This window comes from Odontomachus brunneus, unplaced genomic scaffold (genome assembly GCF_010583005.1).
Source record: "Odontomachus brunneus isolate Ranch 3 - 2012 unplaced genomic scaffold, Obru_v1 Obru_scaffold_026, whole genome shotgun sequence".
Classification (NCBI taxonomy): Eukaryota; Metazoa; Arthropoda; class Insecta; order Hymenoptera; family Formicidae; genus Odontomachus; species Odontomachus brunneus.
In genome coordinates, this window is record NW_022639476.1 from 1997084 (window position 1) to 2003965 (window position 6882).

Consider the following 6882-nt stretch of genomic DNA (forward strand, 5'->3'; position numbering starts at 1 on the left):
ATTAGTAACAGAACAATGTTAACAAATCTGTCAAAACAATTCTCCTGTTTATATCACCAATAGTTTATATACTCTGTTTATATCATCAAAAAGTTACTCTGTTTTAAGATACATTAATCACAATATAAATATGAAAGAAAGAAAATGATCTGAGAAATCACATAATTCCAACATAAAATACAATCTTATGTTGTATTGAAATAATAAATGTTAAAGTATTCAAAACAATATAAAGAAAAATGAACTTCTCGATGAACAATAAAGGATGAATTTTTAACAAATTATACAATATAATTTGTGCACTGAGAGGCAACGTTAGAGAAGCATGATTTATATTCCCAAAAGCATCTATACGTAGTTTGAACTTAGACTTCGTGCCGGAACGAAAAAATTCGATATCTCACGATTCGCTTTCGTACTGTAACAAGTGAATCGCAACCGGGGCAAGACTCTAACGAACAGAATTCACCAAAGAAATGTTTGACGAACAACGAAGCTAGCAAAACATGTGGCCATGCGGTCACATGTACCGTACTCGGGCGTGAGTTAATCGCGCGAAAACTCATTTACATTTTGTACCTGTACAATCAGTAGCTACAGAGTACCTCTTAATCGTCACCAAACGTTTGCTCTGTCTAATTCCAGCACTATTGCCCGGCAAATTACCTTGGTGTAACAATATTTTCTATTGTAAAACTTACGTTCACGCTAGGTTTGTATAAGTGTGAACAGGAAAAGGACATTGCACCAGTATCGCCATCTGCCCATGCACACTCGTTTCCGATCTTGCTGGTCAAATTAACATCTGCACAAAGAAACGCATTGAAATTGGAAGGAATACTTTAAATATTCCTCAGCCTTCTTTAACATTAAAAAAGTGGATAATGTCAATTATACTTCTAATAAGTTCGCTATGTGTAAGAGATTCTGATAAAAATAAATATTGAAAAGATACAGTCGCTGATTTGCTCGGCATCGATAATATGTTATTATAGATCAGAAACTTTATGAATATTTCGTGACTCCTGGCGGGAGAATTACACATTGGCAGAAAAGAAGAAAACAGAGCCAATCAGAACTCGCACTTAGTGGTCAGGGGATAGTTAACGGTTTCTGCTTTTTCATTATAACGAGTTCTGATTGGCTCTTGCTTTTCTACCATAGTGTGAATTCTCCCATAGGCCGGTATTCATAGTCCGATCTTATATTTAAAATCATCTTAAGTACTGTCTTAAGAGAGTCAATTCTGTATCTCGAAACGAAGGAAAAATTACAAAAGTGAGCACATTCACTAGGCACTGACCAATGAAATTACGAATATTCTAGTATATTTGCTCACTTTTGTAATTTTCACTTCGTTTCGAAATACAGAATCGACTCCAAGATGTCATGAACTAATCACAGAGCTATATTCGCATCTTAAGGATTACTTAAAGCAGTCTTGAAATAAGATTCGACTATGAATATCGGCCTTAGGCTCGGTTGCACCAACATTATTTTGGTTTTAAGCGAGATTTAAATATACGTCTGTCTTTATTTATTTAGAAAAAAATATAAAGATAGATATATGTTTAAATTTCGCTTAAAACTAAAATAATGTCGGTGTAACCAGGCCTTAGAGACCCGGTTGCATGAACCGAGTGGTAATTTAATAAATAGTTAAATCATGTGCCTGTTTTTTGTTTTTCTTCGAAATAAACACATATTTTAACTAATAATTAATTTACCACTCGAGTGATGCAGCCGGATGTTACTGGCTTATCAAGTGGAAACAGCTACTGGTTCATGTAGGTCATCAGTTTTTTTAGATATTCGATCAATTTTGAATATTATGTGTGTATTTATTTTTACGATTCTTAACAATTTAATGATTTCTTATATTTAGTCACTTCGCTCTGCATTGAAAAAAACGATACTTTGAGAATTCTATTTTACTGCAATTATTAACAGGTTAATTACTAACGAATCATCTGACCTAATGGGTCACGCCGTGGCGGTTCAAGAAAAAACCGTTTTGTACGTTCTTACGATTTCGGCGCACTAAAGGAGTTTCGCACATAAATTATTACCAGGAATGCTGAAAGTTTCGCAAATATGTCATAACAAATAGTTCATGCAAAAAATAGCCGAAAATGAAAATCTCACAAATCCCAGGCAGCACAAGATCTTCGGAGGATGTCTTGAGAACGTTCTCAGGATGTAGGTACGTTCTCAGAATGTTTTTAGGATATCCTATGGAGATCTGTGCTGTTTAGGAAGCGACTGTCGAGAAAACATCGAGTAAAGAGCAGCGCGTCAGTACTTTGAGAAACTCAATGGCTGCGGTGCGACGGTTTGGCGTCGGAAAGCTTCCCCATGTTTTTCACGATTTCGGGTCGCCGAAGACAGATATCACGTGTGTGTCATCGCCGAGAGTGCCGAAAGTAAGTCTCACATATGGCAAAGTTTCGTCGAATAGCTGCCGGGATCGAAATTGGAAATGCCGAGTACGGCAACAGTTCTCCGCGGTTCGAAGCTCGACCGCTGAGCTTCGCTATTTCGACTTCGCCCGAGTTTTGCGTGTGAATCATCGTCGAGAGCACCGAATGTAAGTTTCGCGTTGCTGTTGTAGCAAAATATGGAAAAAAGCCGGTTATCGGGAAAATCGAATAAAGTATCGTATAATCATCGAAGTATAAACCGTAATAATGTACGCTTTCGAGCTGGTACAGTCTCGTATGGTAATCACAATCGCGAGAGTGTCATCGGTAAGTTTCATTGTTAATCAACAGCGTCTCGTTGATATTTCGGATATCAGAGTCATCTCGAGCATTTTACGCATGCATAAATTCGAAAGTTAAATGAAGCGTTTTGATTGGTCGGCCCGCGTCGCCTGCGCGCGTCGGTATTTACTTCGAGAAACTCAATCGTCGCAATGTTCATGTAATTGTGGAATGGCCGCAACGGTTCGGAAAGCTTCTCCACGTTTCTCACGATTTCGGCTCGCTGAAGACGAGTGTCACGCGTGTGTCATCGCCGAGAGTGCCGTAAGTAAATCAAGTAGTAAGTCTTGCGCGTGTGCGCGGCAAAATACTCGCCGATTGGCATCCGGGAGTAAATGCTCGGGATCGGGAATGTCGAGTACGGTAACGGTCACTCGCCAGGTTGGGGCGGTTCGAAGTTCACTCGCGAAATCTCGCTATTTCGACTCCGCGGAAGGAGCGTCGCGCGCGTGTCATCGTCGGGAATGCCGGGAGTAAGTTCCGTGTGTTCGTCGTGGTGAAATATCGCCGAAAAGCCACCAAGGAAGGATCTCCCGTGGGACGGACTGTCGGGCATATCACGTGATTTCGCGCGTTTTCTTCTCAATCGCCGCTGTAGTCGGTCAGTCGTCGTTCGCATCTCACGCGGGTCGCATTCCGAGAATCGCTCCGTGTTTCTCGAGATTTCGGCTCGCCAATGAGCCTCGCGCGCGGTGATCGTCGGGAGAGTCGCGAAAGTAAATTTCACGCGACAGTTGTAGCAGAATGTCGTCGAATAGCTAAAGCGTTCATCTCGCGAGTCGGGTTTTTGGGAGTGTCGAAAGTAAATTTCGTACGTGTGTGTAAGCTACATATTCGGTGTAAAGTGCTATGTAAACAGAGTCGATACAAAGACAGTGCCAAATGGATATCTTCAAGGGAACCAGTCGTCAGGTCGTTGTACGTTAACCGGCGTGTTGTCAGCCTCAGCGAGGGAAGAGTCGGTGAGTGTTAGTTAAACTACAAATAATTCGCCTCTGACTTTTGCGCGCTTTGCGTCTCGCGTTTATAATGAAATCTCTCGCGTCTCAAGTGAAATTAGCCTCACACGAAGAAATAAGATATTATTAAAGACCCCGATATAATCGTACATTGTGTAATTGTTTAATTAATAACGCTTGAATGGTTGTATTCACGATTAATATTATTTGTTATTATTACTACGTGTTTTTGTGAGATTTTTCTATTATTATTATTGTTGGTAACGCTCGCGGATACAATGTTAAACGGTCGGTATTGGATCTGTCGGTAATATCAATGTTCTTGCAGTTAGCTTCGTACCCTCTGAACACGATAGTTGTAGAAGTTCGTAGTACCGACAAGCCGCGCTAGATGTCGCTAGCGACACGTTTTACGCATCACGTGACAGGCAATGTGCAAAAGTCAGTAGTGCTTGCAATTTTTTATAATAGTTTTTATGTCAATAACATCATAAATGCTTTTCGTACAACTAAATGTTATTCGTACAACTAATTGTTCGCATGGAACGAAAAAGCATATGAAGGTGTCAGATTTGATATGATCGCGAGATACATTTCTCAAATATCTCAAGTATTTCATAACAAAAAAGCCGCGATAGTTTACATTAGTTGCCCGTGAATGTTTACACCAGTTGACATCTCTACTGTCCCGCGAAAGATCGCGTCAAATGGATTTAAGTAGGAAAATATTAGGAGGAAATTCGCTGAAATCGGGCAGCCCCCGATAATCCGGGTCGACGTAAAATCACCACCGGTATTGGCGGTGGCACACATCCGAAACAATCACCGCCGTAATAATCTGTTATTCGTAGGTAGGCTTGTCGTCGGCTCACAAGGGAACGTCGAAAGCCGGTGCGGAGGGTTACGACGAGTGAATAGGGTTGAAATGGTGCTCGGGCGAGCGTAGGGCACTATGGTTTATGACGGGACGGGAAGGGCGAGAGGGCGGCTGGTAGGTGGCGTTGGGAGGCGGACGGAGGGTGAGAGGTTGAGGGCTTGAGGGGACGAGCAACCGTACGGTATGAGAAATTTACGACCCACCGTCCGGATTGCTAACTCATCTCGGGTTCCGCTTTATTACTTTAAGTAAGATCCGACGTGGAGGCAGTAAACTCGCGTATGACCGAATCGCCGGCGAGCTTCGACGCGCGTAAATATCTAATGGCTCACGTTCGCCGGTAGCGCGTGCATCACTTCGGCCCGTGTGTATCTCTCGTGCGAGCGTGACGGTTGTGTGTGAATTTGCCTGGCGAAAACCGTAGTCGCCAGGCAAACCATAAACATCTCTGATTCGTTTTCAGCTATTGCCATCGTCTCCGCTCCCGTCACCGCCTCGCCATCGTTGTGCGTGCGTAAAAGCAGTCGTAACCGCTATTTGCCAAAATAATCCCCGGAGCGAGTATCCCCGAATGTCTCGCTCTTTGAGGTTTCGTGTTTGCGAAGTGACGCAAACGACAGAACAGGTGTCCCTAATGAACAAAAGCTCGCCATCCGAAACGTTTATTAGACACTCGGTAAATAACAGCAATGCTTACGGAGTATTCGTTTAACTGTCGAGGAGGAGGGGAGGGGGATGCTGGGACAAAATGTCGATTCTCTCTTATCTCGGCACGAGGAAGCGATGTGAGAGAAAGGTCCGCAAGAACAGGACGTCCTGGGAATAGAAGGGAGAGATAAGCCGCTTTTCCCCATCTCCATTCACTCACGCCCCGTGCGAATGTTATTATTATATTGTCCTTCTATATTATACTTCATTACTTAAGTAGATCTGCGCGACGATCTCGACCGAACGTTCCGTATTTAATCTTATGGAAATAAATTCACCGATGTAAATCGTTTCGTTATAAAACGCATTTGTCCGATCCTCCATTTATAACGAGGGTCTTCTCTGTCTCCGCTAATTGGAAACTTGGCTTCTGCGGACGCCCGACAACGACAACGACGACGACGGGCGTCTTTATCGTCGAAAAAGTAGTCGCAATAAAAGCGCGCGGAACGCAAAAAAATTGCGATGGCTACGCGTGGACGAGCGCGGTCCATTTCGCCTTCGTTGTCTCTCTCTCTCTCTCTCTCTCTCTGCCTATCTCTTTCTCTCTCCCTCCCTCTCTCGCTTTCATCCCATTGTCTTCTTCATTACGTAGGTATCCCGCGCGAATATAAACGCAATTAAGCGCGTCGCGTCATCGTTAAAGCCCCGTAATTGCATTCGCGTAAAAGCAATTACGACTTCACCGACGGCGATGAGTCGGCCGCTCTGGCGCACCATTAGCATAAATAGTTTATAAACCGACGTACGGCACTTTATGCACGCGACGTCGCTCGCTACGACTGGCGTTCGCTACGTTGCGTATTCCGGATAGGCGGCTCGCGTCTATCGAATGTTATTGTGGATAACAGAGAGCTAAAGCTCCGTCCGCCGGATTTGGATTTTGAAAAGAGAAATCGTCAGCCGCGCGTTCTCGCTCGTGAATCTCGCGTCCCCGTCGAATTGTAATTTTTCTTGCGCGAGTCTGACTGAAAGTCGTGATTTTTTTATAATACTATACTGTGATTACTTTCATTGTTTCTTCCTTGAGCAGTCATCATCGATGCTCGTCAACGCGATATCCGTCGCGTTAACGGCATTGAACAGGGTGTTTTTAGAAGAGTAATGGATAAAATTAGCCAACGAGTAGTTTCGTTCCGGAATTCGCGCTTTTGTTCGCCAACAAAGCCGGCCGACACTTGTCTGGCTGGAGAAAACCCGTTTACATCGCCGATAACACAGTTGTCCGCGAGAGTCGTCTCTCGGCGTAAACGCATCTTAAGAATGTCCCCGCCGGGCGGCATTATTGCACTTTATTCTGCAAGCGCTTGCCGCTTCTTTGGAGTCCACTCTTCAATGCTCTCTCCTTCTCTTTTGCTCTTCCCCCGTTATTCCTGCTGTTCTCTCTTTCTTCGGCTCGCGTTGTTCTTCCTTCGTTGGCACGAGTTGAGGGGCGATCGCGCCGAGGAACCCCGCTGAGGCGAGTTACGTTATATTCTGCGCCTCATATCGTATTATTGTCATGTTTCCTCGACACGAGGGAAGCGAGAGAGAGAGAGAGAGAGAGAGAGAGAGAGAGAGAGAGAGAGAGAGAGAG

The 6882-nt window shown here is 43.8% G+C and overlaps 1 protein-coding gene across 2 annotated transcripts in view; it reads left to right on the forward strand.

Annotated features, from left to right (window-relative positions):
• The first annotated feature begins 3154 nt into the window (after nucleotides 1-3154).
• Nucleotides 3155-6882, forward strand: part of LOC116842626 (zinc finger protein 608) — a 296735-nt gene continuing 293007 nt past the window's right edge. For both annotated transcript variants that reach the window (XM_032812075.1, XM_032812073.1), the window contains exon 1: nucleotides 3155-3724. The gene's annotated coding sequence lies outside the window, so the exon portion shown is untranslated. The remainder of the gene's footprint in view (nucleotides 3725-6882) is intronic.